The sequence below is a fragment of the Aptenodytes patagonicus genome, chromosome 3 (assembly GCF_965638725.1).
Source record: "Aptenodytes patagonicus chromosome 3, bAptPat1.pri.cur, whole genome shotgun sequence".
Classification (NCBI taxonomy): Eukaryota; Metazoa; Chordata; class Aves; order Sphenisciformes; family Spheniscidae; genus Aptenodytes; species Aptenodytes patagonicus.
Genome location: NC_134951.1, coordinates 132,154,579 through 132,168,493, shown reverse-complemented (window position 1 = coordinate 132,168,493; position 13,915 = coordinate 132,154,579). Strand labels below are relative to the sequence as shown.

Genomic DNA, 13,915 nt, shown 5'->3' with positions numbered 1-13,915 from the left:
AAAGCCTCTCCCAGGCTGTCTTCATCCAGACAAGGAAGAAAGAAGGTCCTCCCCCTCCCTAGATTTTGCGATAAGCGCTTTTCCCTTCTCTGTTCAACCTATTTTTCATCCCCCAATGGTACAGGGAATATCATCATCGACAAACTTTTCTTCCTCAGCAGCATCAGCAGTCACATCAAGACCCATTTGATTACTCCTAAAAGTTTCTCTTTCCTCACTGGATTTATGAGTTCATAGAAGCTACTAGCAGGGGAACTCCTGAAGAAGGAAGCGTGGGTGTTTAATTCTCCACTATTGGTTTGCTTGTGTAAACAATTTGTTTTCTCTCCCCTGGGACAAAGTGTTTCAAAATAAGCGTTTTAGAAGAAAATAAGCCTCATTTATTGAAATGGTGAAACTGGGTCAAAGTACTGACAACAGCAGACCATTCTGAAGTAAAACACATTGATGACTCCACATGTTTACTGTATCAGGGGGTTACATTATGTACATAGGTCAGAAAGAGCTTGTTAGTGTCACTTTTTTTCCTTTCTGATCCGAATCAAACACGATCAAACCCAGAAAGTGAGGCAGCAGTCAGATGACAAGATATTTTCTAGGTTTAGTTCTTGCTGACACACTGGTACCAGAAGATTCCCATGACTGCTAGCAACAAACATTGGCAATCATTGTGTATGGGGAGCTGGGACTAAGCATACTGGGATACAGGTTTACTTGGTCCTTTTACAAATTAAATTGTTTAACAGCTAGCAAATTTCATCATTCTCTTTCTGCAGATAATAAAGAGAAAGCTGCTAATAGGTGAAAATAGTTCTTCTCTACCTATCACAGTTTCAAGACTTAACATGGCATTATTTTATTGCTTCTGTATCTGGTGCCAGTTATTTTTATACAGTTTCTTTGTACAAATTCAGCAACATGAAAAAGCCTTCAAAGTCTATCAACCACTCTTAAAACAAACGCCAGCAAGTTCATTTCTCTCTATTCTTCTGTACTTCAGCTATGATGTATCCCCTGCACAAACACAAACCCATGTCTCTGGGGAGTCACAAATCTCTCGAGTGAGTAACTTGACCTGCTGTGACTGAGCTAGGGGAACTCAATCCACCCCTAAAACTCATTATTTCTTTCCCATTCTGCCTTCCTCCCAGAACCACAGCACCAAAAGGCAAATCAAGGAGGAAATAAGCATCTTTCTTTCACAGTTCATGGACCATAACCTCACGTGGGCAGGATCGCTGTCCTGTGTCTCCTCCTACTTGCAAAGTCCTACCCCAACCCCTACTGGAGAAGGTTAACATGAACAATGCCCACCAAGGAGCTGGTATCAGCTTCCTCCTCAAGACAGAAATCAAGCATGCTCCATTCTTTCCCCCAAAGCCTGCACACAGGACAACCGGAGCTGCCCAGAAAGACCCTGCTGAGGCCAATGCTCCCCGCCCCCCAAGTAATTAGCTGGCATTTGATGCTGAGTACCCCCTGACAACCAGGAAAGCATAAGCCTAGAGGGACTGCTGGTCCACCCTTCCCATCCCCCTCCTTCACCAGCCCGGAGGGGCTGTTACAATCAGCTGGGCTTCCTCATGTCGCTACAGGGTTCAAGCAGGAGCAAAGCCCTTTCTCTTGCCTTTACAGCCCAAAGCAATAGCAGAAGCAGCTGCTGTCAGCTGCCAGTCTGACTGCATTCAGCTCATGTTTCCCACATTTATTCTTAGCTCGAAGGGCTAGAACCAATTTTTTCTCCCTTCTCCCCTTCAGGTAAAACTTATATTCTGCAGAATATAACTGCATTGATCCCTCTCGTCCACGGAATCTATTGTTTGGCAAGGCATAGTGGAAAGAGACCCAGACTGTAATCCAGCTTTAAAGACATCTAAATCACTTTTCACTCTGCAATTCCATTTCTCCTTCCATGCTTTGCCCATCCTGCTAGTGACATGTTAGTCTAAGCTTTCTACCATTGCTTCTTTGTACTGCACCAAACACTGACTACTCCGTGCTACCAGCACTGCAGAATTCAGCAGCAATGGCTACTTGTTTGAAGCCTGTATGTTCAGTGAACTTTTGACAACTTCTGCTCATTAATCTCTTGATCAGAAATGCATTCCAAGCCCACAAGCACCTTCAAATAGCTGCCGTGCTTCTTAGCAGCTTGCCACAAAAAAGCATCTCTCTCCAATCTCCTCAAATGTGTAAATTCACACAGAAATATACCTGTCCTTGCACTCACACATTTCACACCTACAGACAAATTACACTGACACCACCATACCATATTCAGGCCTAGAACAGTAACAGTTTAATTTGCCATTTCATGACCACCAAGGCTGGAACTTAAGAGGCTGCCCCTGGGAATGGTAACTTAGCCACTTTCCAACAACCCAAGACATTTATGTGCAGCCTTGGGAGGTCTGGCATTTAAATGATGATCATCTTGCACGCAATTCAGAATTAGCCTACATATTCACAACGCAGACCCAAGGACTCAACACACTAGAGTGGCACTGACTCCAGTGCAGGTACTTTGCTGAACTGGATCTGAAAGAGGAAGGTCTAAGGCCTTGCTGGGGTTAATGACTGTTTGAAAGGCAGGGAAGAGATGCGAGCCTAGAAATGAGTTTAAGTAGCCAAGCAAATAACCATATTGCCTTCAATTAAAAGCTGGCAAGCTTGAGACAAAAAGCTTTCAACTGACAACCAGCTCTCCATGCTAGCCACCAGACAGTGGCTGAATAAAAGCAAGGGATTCCATAAAATGCTGAAAGAGTCACCCTACAGGCATCATACACAATGAACTCTGCCAAAACTTTATATGAGCCATCTTTCTTTGGAGATTGTACATACAGACTAAATAGGGCTTTACAGATGTCAGGGATAGTGCATACAACCTGTAAGCTGCTACACTTGGCGTTTTATTTTTGTCAGGACCTTTACCATAGTTCCAAGAGTTAAATGCGATCTGTTGGCCTATGCTGCATTAGCACTCATTTATCAAAGCATGTCAATTCGTAAAAGCACAAACAGAGGAAAACTGATGGACCATCCATAGCTAAAATCATAAATATATAAAGCATAAACACCTCACGGAATGGAAAGCTTACTGAGCATGAGCTGAACCCATGATCTACCTTTCTTAAATTCATTGTCCTTCTAATGCACCAGATTCCTGTAAAATGTTAAATGAAGATTTCTGCTAGCAAAATAAAGGCTATCTTCCCATTCTGTTGGGCCCAAAGGGGCCACCTCGACACAAAGGAAAACACTTGTAACCAGTGTTACAAGCCTGTCCCTGCCTGGAAAGTAAACGTCCTCACAGACAGAACTGCGCAGGGAACACGACGTCCACTTGCGCATGGGAACTAGAAGGCCCAACAAAATAAAACCTGAAGGAGTCTTCCCATCACAACTGACACTGCCTCCTAGCAGGAGTTTTAACTACACTGATAAACATGTGCCTTTGCTTGTGAGGGAAAAGGTGGTATGAAACAATGCGTTGGTATTAAGACTACTTTCTTCAATTCACTACTTTCAAGTTAGTGTCTCCATCCAGCAATCCTCAGTTAAAAGTACTACTCAGCCTATCCTAAGGCCCAAGACTTTTCCTTAGTTTTACATTCCGTACTCCAGTGGTGTGACCCCGTTCAGGTCAGGAACATTATTATTAGATGGTCAAAATCAGAACTAATAATGTTCTAGCCATTACTAGAACATTATTAGTAACTATTGAAAGACAGCTATCACCTACTGTCTGTTCTTAAACATGCAAAACAACTTTAAGTGTTAAGCAAAACACAGAACATTATAAAAGCAATGCACAGAGCATCAGTGAAATTGACACAATATTATATATTCCTTGGCCTGAAATAAACCTTAAATAAAAGGTTGAATTTAGACATAGCTCTCAGGCTGTGATACTAAAAAAAAAATGCCTCCAGCTCACTGTGGAGTAGTAAAAGGCAATAGTTCTCAAGTCTAAACTATGGCATGGCAAATACAAGACTACCAGCAGTAAAGGGAGGTGCCCGGTACGTCTGCCAAAAGGGTGTGCACATGCTAGCGTACTATCTTTAGCAAGGAACAAGACATGCAAGATAGAGCTAAAACACTTCTCTGGCTTCCAGAGCTGTTGTTAACCATATGGGAAATACACTATAAGTGATAGCTAACATATGCCCCGTCATTCATGAAATACCAAGGGATGAAATAATGTTTTTCATATAAACATCAAAAAATGAATCCGCACTATAACAAACCAAATATTTATCTTGGCAGATCATACCTTCTAGAAAAAAATTGCAATAAAGTTAAATATTTTAAGGGACATACTGTAAAACAAATGCTGAGAATATCTTTGCAGGGAATTCTTGCCAAAATGGATGAGCTGTGCATTTATCAGTGTAACAAACATGAATTAAGAATTTTTATGGAACCACTAAACAGAAAATTTGAATTAACCAAAGGAAAGCTAGCTGCTCACTTGATGGTGAATCTTCATTTTTCCTCTGATCAAATAAGCCAAAAATTCCAAGCACCACCGTTTGCAAAGAAGTATATACTACATAAAATGAAGACCACCGATACAACTTAGAATTGAGGCTTTCTGCATAACTCCTCATGACAAGCTGGTAAGATTCATAGAATCATAGAATAGTTTGGGTTGGAAGGGACCTCTAAAGGTCATCTAGTCCAACCCCCCCGCCGTGGGCAGGGACATCTTCAACTAGATCAGGTTGCTCAGAGCCCCGTCCAACCTGACCTGGAATGTTTCCAGGGATGGGGCATCCACCACCTCTCTGGGCAACCTGTCCCAGTTTTTCACCACCCTCAGCGTAAAAAATGTCTTCCTTATCTCTAGTCTAATTCTACCCCCCTTTAGTTTAAAGCCATTCCCCCTTGTCCTGTCGCAACAGGCCCTGCTAAAAAGTTTGCCACCATCTTTTTTATAAGCCCCCTTTAAGTACCGATAGGCTGCAATAAGGTCATTGATGCTGTGCAATAACTTTTGTTCATTGTTTTTATTGTATTAAAAGTTCCTGGATTCTATCCCACTTCAAAGTAGAGCCACCGTTTATTTCTCACATGGCAGGGCAGGCAGGGATGGCACCTTTCTGGGACATGGGAGAGGGGTTAGTAGACTCTTGACCCACATTTGTAACTGACTTAACAGAACAGTTTTACAAGTCCTACGTTTAACTAGTGGAAAAGTTTACTCACAGCTCAAAGAATTTTCTAAAATTTCATTTATTTTAAAGCAGTTTATGAAGACTTCAGCAGCAACTCCCAGGTCTAACACACGTTCGGAGAAACACTTCAGGATATGAGTTTTACTGCAGCTACTATTTAAGTCAATCAAGTTCAAACTACTAGCAGTAAAAGTCACAGGACTAAAATTCACATTTTCTACTCACACCTCCCAAAAATTGAACTCTTGTCAACTTCCAAAACAACCATCATTTTAAACAGCTGTCTCTAGACAGATGCTAGTAAAGCCTATGTACAAAGTCGGGGTTATACTGTGGCACACGGGCAGATACAATTTAAATAATCTAGAGCACCCTGAAGGTTCCCGGACAGGCAAACCAAACAGGTGTGGCCCTTAGCAAACACACTGCAAGAACCCTGGCTTCCCTCTCCCAAGCTATTCAAAGTGTTCAAATTATGATTTTTGATATTGCATTAACTACCGTGAACATTGTGAAGAAATTATTTTTTAAATCCCCACCTGTAGCTAAAATAGCTTATTACGACAATTTACTGAGTGTTGGCATCTCAGTTGCCAATATCTAACTGTTTTCCTAAGAAATTACAGTCTCGGCAAGTCATGCATCATAAAGCATGCCAAGGCCCCAGCTGGCAAAAGGACGCGTGTTTATTTTTGTGAAAGTTATGGTTTTGTTTTGTGGTTGTATTTAAAAAAAAAAAGAGAAATTCAGTTTAAAAAGCTTAAATTCTTTGCAAAAAGTGGTGAGCAGTTTCCCACACAAGCAGATCCAAAACTGGCAGCAGGCATACCCAGACCTCAGTCTGGGCCTTATTTAATTCCTAAGCTAAAGCTCACTTACAGAATCAGCATGATGCTTGAGTAAAAGGCAGCACTTTGCCACATTGGCCCAGGGGCACAGGTTGAGCTGGAAAACAACAGCTGGCAATTCTGTCTATTGCTCCACACAGGAAAAACCACCCCCTGCCAGAGCATTTGGCTTTTGCCTTAAGCACCTGACCAGGCATCTGCAGGGCAGAAGATAAAAGAGGGTACTCTTCTATGGTAAATAATATTTCTCCATGCACTGACTCAATGTGCTGCTCTGATCACTCATTCAGACCTGCCTTCTGCCATCCTCACATGCTCCACAGCTCTGAGTCTTCATCTGAACCAGTAAGCTCAGTGAGGAACACAGTCAAGTTAGTCAAGCAAATATTTCCATCGCTTTCCACACATTCATTCTCAAATGTATTTAAATACACATTTTGGCATACACTCAAAAAGTATCATCCATTAAGAGAAACTATTAAGCAAAAGAGTAAGAGGAAGACAAGGCTACGGATCTGTGGACAAGTTAAGAAGGGGAATGTCAGCATATGTAACACCCACCAAGTGTGAAAGGAAAACCAGTAAGACTTTGGGTTATTTTCATGTTGAAAGTATGTTTCACCAAAGTCAGGGTCAAAAAGCCCTGGAGTTAATTACTGGAAAGCATGGATTTGTATTCAGCAAATATAAAGTAGAAGCCAAAGACATCATTTTTGATACAAAAAAAGTAAGAGAACCATTTAAAAGTCCAAAAAGTTCTTGTTTTTTCTTTTCCTTTACAAGCCACTTGTGAGATCATGTTTAGAGCACTGTGTTTAGTCCTGGGCATTTGGCCAGATGACATTCACATCCTGGAACTGGTGGAGTGAGGAGCAAGAATAGCTTTTTTTTTTTTTTGAGGAAAGCCCCTCAGAATAAAGTTGTTTCTGCCTCTGAGCCTGTATACATGAGATTGGGGGAGACAATTGTTAGCGTCCCTCATCAGAGTCAATTTTCAGTGCTCCACTGGTTGTAATGGAGCAACAGTAATTTGCAGCTAAGGATTTGTCCCTTAGTTTTTAAATACCTTACAAAATGATTCAGTGCTTTCAGACTTTTCAGAACTCAGGAAGACAACACCTGCTTAAGTGCAAAGCAGGGCTTTTACTCTTCAGAGACCAGTCACAGGTAAGACATCTTCCAAGAACTTTCATTTACAAGGCTATCTTGGAAACCCTTTTCCAAGACTGGGAGGAAAAATGCACTTCCTTTGTCTCATCCTACCCTCGTTATACATCTTCACAGACCAGAATCCTCCATGGTGCAGCATCAACAACAGTCTTTTCACACAACATCCAACACAAATGGGTTCACTAATTCCAAATCATATATGATAATTACATATCACAAAATACTGTTATTCCTGCCAGAGGACTGGTAGGACTCCAATAACTTCCTTTTGCTACTTTCACTGTAGCATGGCGAGATCTTCATACTCCTCTCCCATATTCACACTGATGGTAGAACCCCTACCAGCTTCAAAGAGAACAGTATAGCATTAATGCTCAGTAATTTTCAACTGAGCTAATTGTTTAGAACAGCATTTCCAAAAGTGAACAGAATGAACCTACCGAGAGAATGTGACTGCAGCTCCACAATTTCTTTTCCTTCATGTGTAATTTCTCTCTGCTGATCTCAAGGCAGAAAACCAAAACCACCAAAAATCCACACCTGCTTTATCAGAGAGCTTCTTTTCAAAGCATTACAGTAGACAGATGACCATTTTCAAATAATTGCAAATCAAACTAACTTACACTAAATAGCAGACAAAAAAAGAATCCTCCAACTTCTCCTAGGCACACAACGAATGGATATACTATCAGTCTTGCAATTACAAGACAATCAATTTTAGTCACTTTTCTTAGAGAACACATTTAAATCTTTCTGCAAACTATCAATAAATGATATGCAAGAAAAAAACAAAATGGACAGAAATATGGCTTTAGCCATCCTGCAAAACTTTCAATTTTATTTAAAGGAGTTAAGCATGGGCTTTACATACATAGGCTCATAAAAACTACAAAAGGCAACAGAAAGTTACAAGGATAAAACCAAGCTCTTGAGCCTCATTCAGCATTCACAACTAATAGCATAAATTCAGGAGCAACTCCCTGGAAGTTAACAGAGTGAGTATAAAACTTACTGTCAAGAGAGGAGAACTAGGCCTGCCCTCCTTCGACTGAAGGATGATCCTCACAAACACTGGACTTTCCAAGCACTAGAGATCCTGGGAATGCTATGCTACATCATTCTGCTTTTTGTTTTGCCTGAAGACTTTAGGCAACAACACTTGGCTGGAAAAAGGCAGTTACTAACACTTCTGTGCTGAGACTCCTGCCTTGCTTCCTCTGCCTCCTCGGGCACCAGGTGTGGGTTTTGGAGTAACCACCTACCCACCACTGAGCCAAACTGCTCCTCTCTCAGCCACCAGCCCCTTCATCAACCTCCTCCTCCTCACCCAGCTCCCACCCAGGGGTTCTTCTCAGCCATAACACCCTACAAACGGAAAAGGCAGACCAGCCCTGCTTCCACAAGAAGGGCGTCAAAGGGGAGGTGGGGCCAGCGCTGCTGGAGCAATGGGGCCAGCCATGCCTGCCCATGCCACAGGGACTGCTGGGGGTACAGGCCACCGCCACAGAGGGGGAGGCCCTCACCTCCACCACCACCAGCCGGCCCCACAGCTGCAAGCCCACTGCTGCTCAGCTGGGCAGGCCAGAGGAGCACACCCATCAGGACAACATTTGCTGCTTAATGAGTCAACCCTTATCCTCTCTGACAGAGTGCTGCAGGCCACAGGGTAGCATCTCACAGAGTGTCCTGTGCTGCATGAATGCCTCCCTGTTACTGTATTCTCACAGGGCAGCTCCACGTGCACCACCTGCTCACAGACCAGCAGCACACATTTTACTCGTGCTTTTCACAAGGGCTGCCATGACTGGGTCAAGCAGTGCAGCGCCCGGATGAGGAAAGAACTTGTGCTTCCACACTGCACGAACCTTTATCACCATCTTGCCAACCACATCATCAGCTGGGAGAGCAGGTACTTTTCAGGGCAGGAGGTCCAGTGTGGAGGCAGCCATGGGCTGAGACTTGCCATGATGCCTGGTAGGTCCTTCATCACCTCTCATTTCTGCGGCAGCATTGCGGAACAAGAAGGCAGAGGAAAGACTGTACATTTGTCGTGGTCTATCTACAAGAGGCCCTCTAAGCCAGATTAAAGTAGGCTGGGTTATAGACTAGAACATCTCCCCTGCCAGGTAAGTATCACATGGGGCCCAGACCAAAAGCAGGATCAGACCACATAAGCACTTCAGACTCTACAGCCAAGAATGCAAAGCAGTAGCAGCTGCCCTTCCACAAACAACCCGTGTTGCGGCTCACAGCAGCCGAGAGACAAAAAAATTCCATGTCCCTGCCAGCCCTTTCTCCTTGTTCTGCTCAAACTGCAAATACTCAGACTCCTGAACAGGTATGGTAGGCTGAACCAGTGTGCCTTAGGATTGGGTAACCACAGGTGGTAGAATATCAGATAAAACTAATGACCATAAGTAGTCCTACTCTAGGTCACAAGCACCGTAAATGTTAAGAAGTGGACACAACATCCTTTCCAGCTCTCAGTAATGTGCTCCATAAGAAAATATGGGATAACTGTATTGCATTAAGTGTCTGGCTATAGCATTTTATGTGTCAGGAATAATTTACTTTCAGTGTTCTAAACTAAGACATACATTGGAAATTAGAGCCTCGTATCCATCCAATTCCTACTACATCACCTCTGTGTTTTGTTACACAATGACTCATTTTAACACAGGGTGCCAAATATTTAGTTACAGTTCCAACCCCTCTCCTGATACACACTACCAATTGAATGATAAGCGACTTGAACAAAACAAACAGTTTAACTAGCAACGCTTGACTCTGCTTAGCATTCTCCCCAAGCAACTCTTAAGTAAGGAATTTTAGAGGTTTTTTGTGAGACACATCTTGATAAATCTCCAATTACAGATCAGAGGTATGCAAACCTCTTGTTTTTGAGATCTGTATGGTATGCCAAGTATTTAGAGCCACAGGCAAGTCCTACACAACCACGGAGCCTGCAATAGGCATGACCACAGAACCAGTTTTCTGTATGTTGCTCCACTCTGTGCTTGGAGCTGCTACATCTGGAAGGTAAGATGACGATTTTGCTGTTGAGCCCCTTTCAGCTCCTGATCCAGAGCCCCTCAGTGATCCTACAGGGCTAATAAGCTGTGACTGCGGTTTGGTAACGTGTGTTAAGAAAAGGACTGAGACCATAACTGCTTCATATAGTACTCTATCAATTCCCTCCTGCTGACGGGAGACAAATTACATTACTTATCACTACAATGTGACAGCTACATTATTCTAGTAGATAACAGAAGCTCTTTAAGTGCTATATTGACAGCACTGTTCTGCCTTTTTTTTTTTTTTAAAGCAGTAGCTCCCTTGTGAAAAATTCAGTCACCATACTATTCATTCAGTGCCTTAGTAACTACTACGTTTGATCTATCTTTAGAAACAATCCAAAAATGCCCCCAAGCCTTAAGTACAAGAGTAGTCATCTTCTACATTAGACATACTTGAGATCAACAGGAGCAAGCTTTCCTGGTCCCGTTAGCCACGCACCAAAACCCTCACACAGCTGATCACACGCTATATGCTTCAGTGAGCTAGGGAGGGGGACACTGGTGCAGTTTCACAGAGACCATGACCACACCTCCCAGTGGGGCCTCAGAGCTGGAGCAAGGGACACCGAGTTGGCTGGGAGTGCAACTGGGTGATAGAGCAATCTGCCAAAGTCAGCCACAAGAGCTCCCCGACACACTTTATCCAGCCATGCCAGGAGCACAGGCTGCCAGCAGACCCCTGGCCACCACTGCCTCATACCACTCATGTGGCATAGCCCTGACACAAGAGAATTTGAACTTCTGGAGAAAAAAAAAAAACAAACCAAACACAACACAGTTGGGCCACCCGTGCTCTGAATAGCAGAGATTATGCATTCCCGGGTTTGTGCCTTGTTCAGCACAAAAGTTTCTCAAGCCACCAGAAGTGTTTCAAGCAATCTCAAAATCCTGAAGCTTAACAGGATCAATTTCTCAGCACAGACTAATATTTATGCTAGCTGTCCTTTTAAAGCCTTAGCCAGAGAGGAAACCTACATTACAGCTATGGCACAACTGAGTCTTGACAGACTGACCTACCAGGGATACCTTACCCTGGAAGCCCATTTCCAACAGTACTGTCTGATCCCAAACCTGGTGAGGGGCAAAACCAAACAAAAATCCAAACATTTACAAGTTTACCAAATATAAACAGACTGAAACCTACAGAAATCCCTTGAGGAGAAAAGTCAGCCTCAAAACCCATTTGGTGAGTGCATTCCTAGCAACATACAGGAATCTTGCTCCACACAGCTGTTCCATCACCATTTTCAGAAGAGTCATTATTGCTGATATTCTTGGTAATTATTACTTAGTTTATGTTTTTAATTAACACAAAGAATGAGGCAGTGGATTGAATACAAATCCTCTCAATGAAATTAAATGCATCCTAGGATTACATATGGTAAAACACAGGGGACCGTTCCATATAAATGTCTTCAGAACCACAGCACAATTTTCTTGCATAGCTGTGTGATTAACAGACAACTCTATTTACCATAGTCTTCCTGCTCATCTAATCAAATATTCAGGTCCCGAGTAAGCTATTAACAATTAAATATTTTTAGAGCTAAACAGATCTAAAAATAATGAGACTTAACATAGATCTGGCCTGAGGAAAGGTAAGAGCTTGGTTCCACGGCTATACTGGCATATTTTATCCCAGCAAAACACAGAATTACTCACAAAGTCAGCACAGACATAGCTGAATTGAAGATGGAGTTGCTGCGGAGTGATAGAGTCTAGGACTCTGAGTACCTGCCCTTCTAAGTACTGCCTCATCAGCCTTCTAGCCTACACCTGGGCAAACATGCACTTCTGCAAATACAATTAACTCCAGTCACTTGACAAGCCCCTCAGCTGTTCCGCACAAGCTGTGTTCTAATGGGGAAAGAGCACTCCCACAACCACTGTCCTGTTCACCCCCAGGAGCTTTGCCTGCACAGAAATACCAGGTGGAAATCATGTTTTGCTCAATCCTCATCAACACAGCTGCGCTGGCAAATGCACATAAAGATGTTCCTTACTTAAAAGGGCTTAAAAGTTACACTTTAGGAAATAAGCAAATAAAACAAATAAGAGCTGAGTAACTTGGAACATCTTCTGCTTTTCTACATCCATCAAATCAGACCTCTGTGATTTAAAATAAACTTTTAGCATAATATTTATAAGGAAATATTTAAGAGGAGGAACTGGCAAGACATACATTGTATCCCCATCTTTTGGGCCCCAGGACCCCCTATTCCAATCAGAAAAGGGATGCAGATGCCCAGGCTGAGAACTCTTCTTTCAGCCTGGCTAAACTACTGTTTACAGAGCGTACTGCTGTACTGCCCGCAGGCCCTAAGCGGGGTTAGCACCTCACTGCAAACACTAGCACGAAGCTTCTCCTTCCAAGTCTGTATGACCTAGTTACACAGAAGGGAAGAGCAGCAGGAGGGCGGCTAGCTGGTCGGCGCAGCTGGAAGCACGCGGCGAGGGTCCCCAGCCAGACAGGCAGCAGGGTCCCCAGCCAGCGGCCCCGAGCCCCTACGCAGAGGCCTGGCGCCGAGCGGCGGAGCACCAGCCCGGGGTGAGCGGGCCCTGAAGCACGTACCCCGGGAACTGCCGCGGGGAGACGGGCCCGACCCGGCCTTCCCTTGGCCGCGGCCACCGCAGGAGGAGGAGGCAGCCCAGCTGGGGAAGGGGGCGAGGAAGAGAGCACCGGCTGCAGCCTGGCTCCTCACCTGCGTCCCGGCGGGGCAGAGGGCGATGCTTCCCAGCACCCCGCGGCACCGGCGGCGGCCGCCGGGGCTCAGCTCAGCCCGCGCCCGGCACCGCCGCGGCCCCGGCCCGGCCCGCCCGCTCCCGCGGCGCGCTTTCGGGGAAGCGGTTTCAAACGGTCGCTGCAGTCCCGTCCCCGCGAGCCCCCTCCGCCCGGCGCCAGCGCCGCGCGGGGCGCGTCCCCGCTCGTACCCCGCAGCGCCGCGCCGCCCCGCCCGGGGCCCGCCCGCGCACGCCCCTCCCCCCCCGCCGGGCCGCGATCCCCGCAGCCGCCCGACTCCCGCGCCTCACCCGCCCCTTACCTCGCGCCGCCGGCCAGCGACGGGCAGCGCTGGCGGCAGCCGCCCCCGGCCAGCCGGGCCGAGGCACAGGGAAGGGCCGCGGCGTTGCGCCCGCCGCTCCGCTTGGCTCGGGCCGCCCCTCTCTTCACCCCGGAGCCGGCTCCCCCCTGGGGCCAGGCGCCTGCGCCATGCGCCTGCCAGCGCCTGCTGTCGGTGCCTGCCTCCCCCTCCGCTCCCGGCCCTCCCTTTACAGCCGCCGGGCCCAGGGCGCTCCGCACGGCCGGCCTGGCGACGCGATCCTCAGCCGGGCCGGGCCGGGCCGGGCCGGCCCGCGGGGGGCCGGGAGGCGGTGCTGCAGGGCGCGGGGGGGGGGCGGGGGCTGCAGCGGGGCAGAAGGGAGCTTCCCGGCGCCGCTCGCCCCTACCTCCGGCCACTGCTCCCTCCTGGCCGCCCACCGGGGGCGGCGGGAAGAGCCGGTAAGGGCATCGGGGACACCCTGAGGATGGAGAGCCAGGGTGGGCTCCAGAGGCGCTCTCGGGCACGGCCGCGCCTCGGCCGCTCCTCTGACCGACCGGGCTTAAAACCGCGCAGGACGCTGGGCACTGCTGCTCCGCGGA

General features: G+C 46.1%; 1 protein-coding gene across 4 annotated transcripts in view; it reads right to left on the bottom strand.

The window, feature by feature from the left end:
• Window positions 1-13,371, bottom strand: part of RIN2 (Ras and Rab interactor 2) — an 84,512-nt gene extending 71,141 nt beyond the window's left edge. For 2 of the 4 annotated variants that reach the window (XM_076335270.1, XM_076335277.1), the window contains exon 1: window positions 13,320-13,371. The gene's annotated coding sequence lies outside the window, so the exon portion shown is untranslated. Of the gene's footprint in view, window positions 1-12,850; window positions 12,859-12,980; window positions 13,042-13,319 lie in introns of those variants that run through there. The other 2 variants (XM_076335271.1, XM_076335273.1) reach the window with 2 other exon arrangements.
• Window positions 13,372-13,915: the final 544 nt, after the last annotated feature.